Genomic DNA, 12,490 nt, shown 5'->3' with positions numbered 1-12,490 from the left:
ACAGGTTAAAGAGGCATGTAATAAAGCTGCATTTAGTTGCAATCTTTCAACAGTGCAAACATGGACTAAGAAAATAATTCAAAAAGGTCCCTTTTAAGTTTTCCTCTGCTATGCATGTTGCAGCTGTGAAACAAAAACCACATTGGTAGGGAAACTGATATTGTTACCAGGCAGAGTTGGCAGTGACAATGGCTTAGCACTGAGAGCAATTTTGCTTTACAGCTGCTCTTGCATAGTGTCTCTGCTTGGTGGGCAATGTCGATTGTCAAATCACACTTAAAGCATAGTTAAGGAAGTCCCCATGTTTGCACATAATGTTAAATCATAGTTAAGTTCAGTAAGCCAACAAATATCCATGGCTTATCTCCATTAATGAACCATAGTTAATAAGCTATAGTTATGGCACTGGGCTTGGTTTGCACATAATTCTAAACCATGGTCCATGCAAATCAGGCCACATGAATTAGGGTTTTAAGTTGTACTCTGACAAATACGACACTGGGATAGCCACATTTTAATGGTAGTTCATTTAAATATTTTGATTTTGTGCAGATTTTATAATATGCTTTAACACTTTAAATAGAATTATGTACTGAAGAAATCTGCCCACACCAAGTTGTTCGGCTTTCTGACAGCAGGCTTTTTCTCAACTGCTGCTTGTTTGTCTTTAACCACTGTTGACACTGATTTATGTTTTCTGTTCTGAAGTACTCTCTAGACTTCATGACAGGGAGATAATTCTTGGCTGTTTTAAATGGGGGGAAATCATCCAAATTTGGAAGGCCATTCCCCACCCCCCACTCCAGTTGTCTCAGAAGTAAAACATGTCCATTGTGTAGCTATGTCAACTTGCAGAATTAGTATCTGTTAAGAGGACTGGTAATCAGTCATAGCTCTTCTAGTCAAGGATGCTTGTAACTTATTAACTAGAAATGGCTTCTGCAGTTGGGGGAAAAGAAATAGAAAGTAAGTTCAGTGTTAAACCAACATGTAAGGATGGAATAATTGTGCTTTCATCCTAGCTTCTGCTTATTTGCTCTGACATCATGCAAGTAGGTCAAAAGTTCAAGGATGACAGTGATTTGCTCTGGGTGTGATCCAGCAGTCTGTGATGCCTGGTAACCTTTTGTTGGCAGTATGGTGTTCATTTGCACTGTAAGCTGCAGGACAATGGACAAACAGAGGACCCAATTTATAGTTGCCAATTTACATGCCATGATTTAAGTTTTCTTTTATCTTTTTTGTTAATGCATGTGAGGACAGCATGCGTAACCTTTCCCTATCGCAATGTCTTCATGAACATAGGTTCATATAGTAATGAGTTTGTGGATGCCAGATCCTCCCCTAAATTCCTGGGTCTAGTGGTTCTTGGAGTTTAATCAATGCTTAGAGTCTTAACATGGGTTGCCAGGTGTTGAATTTAGCAGTGTCAAAACTCAGGTCAAACCAGTTTTTCAGTGCTCAGGAAATCACCTGGGAGAAGAGCCATAATGGAGAACAAAAGAAAGGTAATGGGCAACCAAACAAAGCAGATACGCTGTGCTGGACAGCAGATGGGTGTGAGCCCCCACTTCCACTGAGAGATAGTTAGCAGGAAAAAAGCAGAGTTGTATTTGGATTGCAGTTGGTTGGGATATGGGCTAGAGAGAGAGAAGTGTCAGGCTGTTAAATGCAGCAAGCTGAGCAGAGGGTCAGAGAGACATCATTTCTTTCTGGATCCAAGGCTGCAGCAATGAGAGAAACAGGACCCTCTTGGAGTGTAATGCTTTACACCCTTCCATCATCATAGGCTCAGGTTGTATATGTGTGATTTTATCATAAAGAGACCACAGTCTTTGCTGTGCCTCAGTTCCAAAGGAAACAAGAACCCTGGGTAAGCAACTGGACCCCTGGAATCTCACACCACTCAGAGACTGGAATGGTGTGCAACAACATGTTGTCAGATACTGCTGGCTTGCCACCACAATGCAATCTTTTTTATGTTTTCTGGTAGCATTTTATCAGTAACCTATGAAGAAACAGATTAGGGAACTATATAATGCCCCAACGAGGAATCAAAAAGAAGTATTTAATATATAGTAAATGTATGTAAAGATATCCTTTGCTTCTAAAGCTGCCTGTAACATTGGCACTGAAGCAGCGTGGTTTTAGCTTGTTTTAAACAGCTATTTATGTTGAGTGCCAACATTAATTGCTCTGATTCTGCCCCCAGCTTAACAGTGCAAAGTTCAGACTTGTTCAAAGGAAAACCAATTGCTGCAGATCCTCTAAGATCCAGGTATCCTTTAAGCTTAATTGTTACCATCTTCACTTTACATGCATATTCTAAAACCTGGTTTGTTTGTTAGTTTGTTTATTAGATTTTTTACCCACTCCTTCACCATGGTATACAATAATAGAAACAATTACAATTCTAAAACACATAAAACCATTCCAAGTGGAACAGAAACATTTGCCTTGTTCATTTTAGTTTAGTTATGCCTCGTATCTCAGGTCGTGCTTTATTCCTTTCCCTGGAGCCTGAGTGATTCCAGCATTCAGTGCAATGGAAACTGCTCTGGTTTTGTGGGCTTCTGGTGAGTCTCACTGAGGTACATATGTTTTGGTTTTTACATTTTTAAATTTTTATTGCACTGAAGTTGTTGTTCACCCATTGGTTAATAAATAGTGCTTGTAACAGAGCTGTTGTTAGGACATACAGTGGTACCTCGGGTTAAGAACTTCATTCATTCCGGAGATCCGTTCTTAACCTGAAACTGTTCTGAACCTGAAGCACCACTTTAGCTAATGGGGCCTCCTGCTGCTGCCGCGCCGCCGGAGCACAATTTCTGTTCTCATCCTGAAGCAAAGTTCTTAACCCGAGGTACTATTTACGGGTTAGAGGAGTCTGTAACCTGAAGTGTATGTAACCTGAAGCATATGTAATCCAAGGTACCACTGTATAGATATAGAGATATAGATAGACAGATATAATCACAAAGGCTGGTGATGAAGCAGAGTATAGCTACTATGAAACATGACTCCCCTCCCTCTCCCATTTCCTTTTTTAAAAATGGAGTATTCCTAAATCTCTGGCAAATCAGCTGGTAGATAATAAAATAACAAAATCTTGGACGACATCTCCTCCCTCCCTCTCCTGCAGCAATCAGAAGTAAAACTATGCCCAGTGTGTGTAGTTCTGTTACATAAGAAATAAACAAGAAACCCGGCAGCATTTACTTGCATGCTTTAGATTTCAGACTTTGCCACAAGCTCTGGGCGCTTTGTTAGGTAAGAAACAGAGGTTTGTTCAGATGCAAGTCTAGGCTGCTGGCACAGTAAATAACAGACGAACAGCAATAAATGAGACATCGTGCCTTGAAGCCCCAAAATATGTGAACACTCAGTAGTACTGTTATATAAATGCTACAAAAAGGATCTGAAAGAGGAAAGCTGTTCTCTCAAAGTATGATTTGGTTTCTCGGTGCTTTTTGCATTAAAAAGCCATTATTGGGGAGGAACAGCAGGGGAGGGCTTTTGTCTTCATAGCCAGCTGTAGACTTCCCAGAAGAACCAGACCGCCCAAAGTTGAATCAAGGATGTTGGACTACATACACTCTGATCCAGCAGGAGTTGTTACATATATTTGTGTTGTTGAGATGCAGATTTTATTATCCACTTGCTCATTAATCAGTTGATAGGTTTAACAGGTAGCCCAAATCTAGCTATATTTATTCCAACGTAGGTCCTACAGATTCCAACCAAATGTGTTCGCAAATAAGCATCGTTAGGATTGCAACCTTAAATTTTGTGTTGGATGTTTTAACTTCACTTTTCTCTGCAGTGGTGTTACTCACTTTGGTTCTTTAAAAAACCTGTGCAGCACATAGGCCAGCTGATAAGAGGGGGAGCATAGCCAAATTTTTAATTTGATTATAGCCTGACTCACCAGGTAATCCACTTTATGCGGTGCATAAAGTTCTCCAGCTGCACCTGCACAGCTGAGAAAAGTTCACGTTTCAGTGGAGAAATTGCAACAGCACTTTGAACTTTGATTCCATTCCTTTGAAAGATAACTGCAAGTCAAAACAACTGCTGAAATGATTAAACGGTATCTGCTAGCAACAATCAGTTCTTCACAATAGGCAATAACAGATGAAAACCTGAATAAGGCCTTAGCAAATTTAAACAGCTATCAAAGAGTGCAAATAGTATTAACGTCTGTACTTTGAACACTCCCCGCTTTTCTCCCCCCTTGCTTCTCTCTTGCTTGGGTGGAGCAGCAAAACTGGCAGCAATTCTTATATATCTCATAGATAGCTTAGTCTTCCAGAAACTGCAATAGTGTATAGGGGGGGAGTCAACATGCACCTCCTAATGCAGGTCCACTTCATGCGATGGCCCTGTTTTTTCATGCATTTCAGAAACTAGATGTCGGGGAGTAGTGCCACTTGCAGCAGTAAAATCTGAATCCACTCCTCTGAAGGGAGGTGAACAATTTTCACAGCTATTTTTCAGTGTTTGCAATGAATACCTAGGTGCTAGAGAGGGCCACACACAGTGTAAGGAATACATAGTGTTTTCCAAGTGAAATTTGACTGTCCATCAGTGGCTGCTAGCCATGATGACCAAGTCACAGCTGGGGAGGGTCCTGCTTGCATAGGCACCTGGTTGGTCACTGTGAGAACAGAATGGGGGACTAGATGAGACTTTGACCTGATCCAACAGCATACATTACATTAATAATAATAATAATAATTTATTATTTGTACCCCGCCCATCTGGCTGGGTTTCCCCAGCCACTCTGGGCGGCTTCCATAAAAACCAGAAATACACTAAAATATCACAGATTAAAAACTTCCCTGAACAGGGCTGCCTTAAGATGTCTTCTGAATGTCAGGTAGTTATTTATCGCTTTGACATCTGATGGGAGGGCGTTCCACAAGGCGGGTGCCACTACCGAGAAGGCCCTCTGCCTGGTTCCCTGTAGCTTTGCTTCTCGTAATGAGGGAACCGCCAGAAGGCCCTCGGCGCTGGACCTCAGCGTCCGGGCAGAACGATGGGGGTGGAGACGCTCCTTCAGGTATACTGGGCCGAGGCCGTTTAGGGCTTTAAAGGTCAACACCAGCACTTTGAATTGTGCTCGGAAACGTACTGGGAGCCAATGTAGGTCTTTCAAGACCGGTGTTATGTGGTCTCGGCGGCTGCCCCCAGTCACCAGTCTAGCTGCCGCATTCTGGATTAGTTGTAGTTTCCGAGTCACCTTCAAAGGTAGCCCCACGTAGAGCGCATTGCAGTAGTCCAAGCGGGAGATAACTAGAGCATGCACCACTCTGGCGAGACAATCCGCGGGCAGGTAGGGTCTCAGCCTGCGTACCAGGTGGAGTTGGTAGACAGCTGCCCTGGATACAGAATTGACCTGCGCCTCCATGGACAGCTGTGAGTCCAAAATGACTCCCAGGCTGCGCACCTGGTCCTTCAGGGGCACAGTTACCCCATTCAGGACCAGGGAGTCCTCCACACCAGCCCGCCCCCTGTCCCCCAAAAACAGTACTTCTGTCTTGTCAGGATTCAACCTCAATCCATTAGCCGCCATCCATCCTCCAACCGCCTCCAGGCACTCACACAGGACCTTCACCGCCTTCACTGGTTCTGATTTGAAAGAGAGGTAGAGCTGGGTATCATCTGCATATTGATGGACACCCAGTCCAAACCCCCTGATGATCTCTCCCAGCGGCTTCATATAGATGTTAAAAAGCATGGGGGAGAGGACGGAACCCTGAGGCACCCCACAAGTGAGGGCCCAGGGGTCTGAACACTCATCCCCCACCACCACTTTCTGAACACGGCCCAGGAGGAAGGAGCGAAACCACTGTATAACAGTGCCCCCAGCTCCCAGCCCCTCTAGACGGTCCAGAAGGATGTTATGGTCGATTGTATCAAAGGCCGCTGAGAGATCCAGCAGAACTAGGAAACAACTCTCACCTTTGTCCCTAGCTCGCCGGAGATCATCAACCAGCGCGACCAAGGCAGTTTCAGTCCCATGATGAGGCCTGAATCCCGATTGGAAGGGATCCAAATGGTCTGCATCCTCCAGGCGTGCCTGGAGTTGTTCAGCAACCACCATTACGTTTGTATCTTCCATTTCTAAGGGTCATGCTGTACGTAACTACTGTTTGGAAGTCAGCATTTTATGAATATAGATATGATCTGCCAGGACATTATGTGAACTTTTCCCAGTTTCCTGCTCTATTTACCTGGCTCCCATTATGCCTTTGGGCTAATTCACAGTAAAGTTTCCCTATAAGAAATAAGCCAAAGCTCTTTTAAATTGTCTTCAGATGGAGTTAGCTAAATTTATGCTCAATTAATTTTATACTGCATCACTCTGCCAATGAAGCAGAAGAGGGTGTGGGGTTCTAATCTCAAGAGTCTCATGCTCTTGCTATGAATCTTCTGAAAGGAAGTAAGTTATACACTATCTTCCTAATATATCAGCTAGGCTGGGGCAATGATTAAATTAGAAATAGCATTTTGCTCCTTATAGGTTTCTCATGCGTAAGGAGACCCACGTATTCAGATGTTTATGTCCCTGTCATTTTGGCAACATTACAAGTAAAGTGTATGATAATGCTTTGCAGGGAGATGGGTGATAAGATTGGATGTTGACAGTTAAAAGTTGGTGATCCAGTTAGATCTCCAAACAAAGTAACTAGTCTTCATACCATATAAGACTTCCCATTGTTCTCATTTCAAGAGATGATGCCAGAAGACTGATTTATAGGGTGTGAGGGGTTCAGTTTAGTAAATGTGAAGTAGACTTCCACACCTAATGCATATGTTTCTCTGCCAAGAAGATGGTACAAACTTTGCAGGGGACCATGACATGGGCCATGATGAAGAGAACAACAAGATTTGGGGGAAATTGAGTTTAGCAAACAGCCACTTGTGGCTGAAGCAGATAGACAGGAAATGCTTCTCAAAACATTGCATCTTTGCCGCCTGAGGCAAAATGGGAAAGTAGCTGTAGCCTAACTTACCGGGGATCACATGGTGGTGGGTTCCAGCAAGATCTCTTGAGATTTCTTGAAAACCCTCACAAGTTCTCGCCAGAAGCCACTTCTCCTCACTTCTCCAGCAGTGACACCCCTTGGATTCTGCCTCCTAAGCCAGCTGCCTCAGTCCACCTCATGGGTGGGCCAGCCCTGGGATCTGTAGCCCAGCTTCATCTGGGTGGGCCACAAGTTCCCCACCCCTACTAATGAGCCTGTTAAAGTAATCCCTGCTGATATGGGAATTGGTATATGCAGCTACTTATCATCTCAGAGTATCTCTGGCTTTTGCATATATATATATATATATATATATGATTAATGGCCCACTCTTCCTTCAGTACAAGTGCACATGAATGTTGATGCTGACTCATATCCTGGACTCTTTCACCCCTAAGCCCTTCGAATTTTGCTTTTCTATTAAGGTCAGTTAAGTGAAAGTGTAAAATTCCCCACAGGTTGCAAACCTCTAGGGTGTTGCCTGCCAGCTTGAGACAATGCAATTCACCTGTTTGTTTTTCTCTCACCCCCGAAGGTCACTGAGCATTCCCAGAAAAGTCAAGTATCAAACAGAATCTCAAATAATGTTACTAGGTGGGAAGTAAGAGGGAAGCAGAGAGTGATTTAACAGCCATCCTAAGTCAATTTCCTAGAGTCCCTGAGAGACTGCTGTGTCAAGTGCCTGAGGCTGCTTATAAGAGTTGCTTGTTTGGCTGTTTGCTCCTGACCCTGGTCATGTGCCAGTAGGTTTCAAGCAGCTGGGGAGGCAGAGGCCAAGTGAACATTCATAACATTACCATTTATGTCTGAGATGGGAAATTGGGATGGGCAGTAACCAAAGGCCTGAGTGCTCATGATTTGGATACACTCTGAGGAAGTCCTAATTCCTAGGAATGTATTTGTTACGCACACATTTGCACATACGCATCTGGCCTCCTATTCAGTGCTTGGAAAGGAGTTGACACCTTAAGTGACGGTTAAGAAAAGTGGTGAAGCTTATCTCCCAAGTTGCATGTGATCTGGTCATTTGCCCCTTTTTTGCAGCTTCTTTTCGCTCCGCACCAAAGTTCTTTGCTTCAGCCTCTTTCCACCCTTTCTCTAGCGTCAAAATGCTGTGTTTATAAAATTTCTGGTTACAAACTTATCTGGGGAAAATAGAAAGAAGAGGAAAATCCCCTTTCTTGTGTGTGAAGAAGTTTCTGTCTCCAGACTGCTGGTTTGTGTTGCTATTTTTATGTAGACCCATGTGATTATGTTTTATCCAACCTCTGGGTCCCCTTTCTTGTTTGTTGCCTTGATCTGTCATCCTTCTCTCCAAAGGGCTAGTGATGAAATCAAAGGCAGGACTGCAGGGAGAGTGGCTGGAGGGCTTATTGTCTCCTACTATTTTGCTCTGTTGCTGCTGGCTTCTGTTAAAATAAAAAACTGCTGAAAGAGGAACAGTGATATGAAGTTTCATCCGATTATAAATTCAAACCCCATGCTCCTGGGCTGTTTTGTTGTGATTGGCTAAATCGTTGGTATTTTGTGTGTTCCTCTGATTAGATAACAGATCCACAGACATTCCACTATCTTGAAAGAAATTACATAAGGGGCTTGGAAGCAGGCATTAAATGCATATTCTCGTTTCTAAAATTTGAGTGTTTCATCAAATAAGGAAAATAATAGTACAACAGGGTCACATAGGACAAATACATATAACATGGATAATGATATATAAAAAGATACATATAAAAAAGCAAACATTAGAAACAAGTGACATTTTACTAAAAATTACTGGTGTTATTTTCTTTTTTATCAACAACTATACTTACTGAAATCACATGCAAAAATTGCATTCCTGGGTAGGCTTGCTGAAACAAATTTATTTTTAGCAGATGCCAAAAAATGCAGTAAAAGTTCCTGCCTAATATTAATGGGCAGGGAATTCCAAGTGTTGGGTCCTTTCATATTAAAGGATAGATTTCTTGCAACTGCAGAACAAACCTTTTGTGGCACTAGAGAGGCAGTGTGTTCCTGGTTAGTTAGCATTGACCACAGGACCAGAAATCATTGCCATTTCTCTAACTCAGCTACTTTTGGCATCATCTCACTGACTGTCTGTCTAATTGGCTAGGACCACTAAAGTGGATATCAGAGCAGAGAAATGGTACTGAATTATTTGCAGTCCAGGAGAAAAAATAGCTGTGAACAATGCTAGGGAACCTCCACCCATAAAAATAAGCAGGTTTGGGGCAATATTTTGAACCCCTCAAAGGCTCATTTGCCCTGAAAATATTTCTAGGCTAACATTTCAACACATCCCTATCTGAAAACTGTATAGCCTTTATATTGCAAGGTGTTCAGTCTAGCTCTTTACTAGAGCTTAATTTTGTCACTGCCTGTGTTGCTATTCCTGCTTGTGTTGACTTGTAAACAGCCTTGTGCCAAGGTGTATAAGTATAAGCATCATCTGATGAAACCTATTGCAGCAAAACAAGTTTTATATGACCATAATCTTCTGCTTTATCTGAACAGATAAGAATTGTGACTGTGCTAGCATACCTTCTGATAATACAGTATTGTGCAGTTGTAAAAAAACACCAAGCTGTTTTATAAGGCTTTAGCTGGACTTGGGAGCTGCCATTTTGTCAGGGAATCAGGTGATTCCTTTGCAGTGTTGAAATTTTTCAGGCGTGCTTCTAGCCTTTATGATAGAAGAGAAGCTGAGGAATCTGGAAGCATCTCTTTGAAGCCTCAGGAGCAGCTGAAAAACTGGGCAGTGCTTCTATTATGCACATGTTGGTGCTTCAGCTCTGCTTTCAGCTCTGCCCTTTAGGCTCTTTATTCTGAAACTTTTAAAGCAACCTTTCACAGCCAAATTTAAGAAAATCTGAAACCCGACGCTTGCTAGTTAAATTGTTTGAATCACCCAAATATTATTTACTTCAGTGTGTTGTGGAATGTCTTCAGCTCAGAGTTGTTACTTTCTTTTTATACCATGCAACAATATTCACTTCTTTCCGGCCTCGTGATTCCTTTATTTTTAATCTCAGTTGTGTAAGTTGTGTCTGCTTCAAGGTTGTACATGTATCCTAAGGCATTGTAAGCAACAATTAACATAGCTGAGGTGAGATTGTAATTTTGGAAGAGATCCCTGTTGGTTCTGTGCTCTTAGAACTATAATTTATTTGTTTAAAACTTAACCCCTGTTTCCTTAAAGGCTTAGGGTGGATAACAGCAATTTTAAAGTTTGAGGAACTCGAATTGCAGGAGCCATGTGACTAAGCTTTGTGGGTAGGTTACCATGTGCCTTTAAACATGAGTTGTGTGTATGGCTTCTAGCTATATGCTGGCAAGCATAGCAGTTTTGCTTCATGTTCCAAGAAGAAAATGCCAAGGAGCCTACACCAATCCAGAAAGGAGTCCCTAAGACAGTTGGATGGCACCTCGTACACCTCATTCCAGCAACTCCTGCAGCCAAGCTGATACCAAACCTATTGCTCTTGGGGAGTTCATGTCAGTGCTGCTAACACAGTGGTTTGTCTTCGTCCCTGGAGGCACACTCTTGAGATCAATGAATGGCAACCACCACTGCAACAACAATAGGAGTTGGCACAAAATAAGGCCCATGTACTGAATTATGCTGAAGAGAATCGGAAGAAATTATGAAATAAAAGCAGGTTTCCAATTATTTAGGAAAAATCCTACACACATGCATGTATGCAATGTATGCAAAAACATGACTAACAGAAACAAGACTTGCAAGTTTCCATTTCTAAATAAAAATTGCATGCCTTTAGGATAAAACTCTAGATACCCTGATAATAACTAAGCCCTCTCAAAAAGACAAACAAACAGGACAATGCCTGCTCTGTGTTCCAGAAGTGTCCTGAATTTTTATGGCTCGATTGTGTATTTTGAAATGGACTCCATATTGCTTCAGTTCCATGTTGAGATTTATTATAGCCAAAAGACATGAGGAAAAGAATGAAAGCCATGTCAAGCAAGGCTCATCCTAGGTAAAAGCATGCCAATGGGGACAAGAGGGAGGTGCAGCTTTGGCAGAAGAACAGCTGTGAGAGCGAACTTGTGAAATGTTGACACAGCAGTGAGAAGAGTTGGCCCTGTAGCTTCTCAGGATATGAACTGCATTGATATGCTCTTCCTCTCCATCTGCTGATTTATGCCTCCCGCCTCTTTACCCTGAAACACAAGCACTTGAAGATTGTGTCTGCTATTTCATATATGAGGAATAGGAGAAAGCCAATTTGGAAGAAGTTGTATTAACCATCACCTGTTAATGCTGTCATAAATCTAATTAATTTTGAGGGGAGGAGAAGGTGCCTCAGTTTAACAGCAACATATCCAAAATTCTGTGAGCCCAGAAGTTTCGGGTGGCCTGTTGTAAGATTGAAACTTTTCAGTGTAGTCATCTGTATGTGAGAGGAAGAAGAAACTATCATGTGTTGCTTCACTGACTCTTTGAATTGCAGACAAGGGTATAGATTGAAATGCATAATTGAACAGAGATTGTGGTTAATGAAGTTATCTGCATAAGACTTAGCATATTGGGCTGTTTCAGACATTGTCATAAACCATTGTTTTACATGACAGAATTGAGCCACATTGAACCTTATGCTTGTCCCCTCCCCTCTCTCCCTCTGGCACAGTCATATGAATATTTCACTTCTGCTTTTTATTATGATTAATAAGCACAGCTGCTTGTTTTGCCCAGCCCAACAAACCATGCTTAATCTTAACTCTGGTTTTCCGTGCAACAAGCCAAATTTAAGCCATGGTTAAGAAGCTGCCTTGTATTTTTTTAAACAAACCATAGTTAAGGTTAGCCACAATTTACGGTTTGGGTGTTACACTAAACTGAGGTCAATCAAAAAATGGAAGTGAAAGCTTCCGATCTCCCCTTTGCAACCCTGTCAGAGGAGAGGGGTAGTGGATAAGACCACGGTTTATTATGTAACAATAAATCCTGGTTTATCATGACATCCAGGATGGCCCAACAGCATAATGCATAGTGGCATTCAGATTCTTTGATTTTGCTGTGGGAGTCTGAGGTAATGAAATATCACTTGGCCTTAAGAGAGGAGTGACGGGGAGAGATAATGGAATTGCTACACCTCTTCCTAAAAGGGCTCTGGGCAGTTCAAACAGTCCACTTAGTTGTGTGGAGCCCGTGCTGTGCAGCAGTGCTGCATGTTTTTCTGATAACTTAAATCATACCCATGCAAACCAATTTTGTTCTGGCATTTTAGAGACCACATAGTGAAAATCGCCAAAGTCATGCCACAAATGGCTTGCCTCATTAGACCATGCTCCCTGTGGTTGCGTTCCACTAGTTTTCTGAGTGCGGCCTTAACTGATTGTGGAATCAGTTAAGAAAAACAAAATTATTGGTTCGTTGGCTCCAATCAATGCATATCTCTTGCTGGGATCAATATATGCAATCTACAATGGACCAA

At 42.2% G+C, this 12,490-nt stretch overlaps 1 protein-coding gene across 2 annotated transcripts in view; it reads left to right on the top strand.

Moving 5' to 3' along the window:
- The window catches only part of KCNK5 (potassium two pore domain channel subfamily K member 5), a 38,727-nt gene that overhangs the window by 14,336 nt on the left and 11,901 nt on the right, over positions 1-12,490 (top strand). The window lies entirely within an intron of this gene.

Source organism: Podarcis erhardii (genome assembly GCF_964252035.2).
Source record: "Podarcis erhardii genome assembly, chromosome: 3".
In the NCBI taxonomy this organism is placed as follows: Eukaryota; Metazoa; Chordata; class Lepidosauria; order Squamata; family Lacertidae; genus Podarcis; species Podarcis erhardii.
The sequence above is the reverse complement of the archived record's forward strand: the minus strand, read 5'-3'. Positions and strand labels throughout refer to the sequence as shown.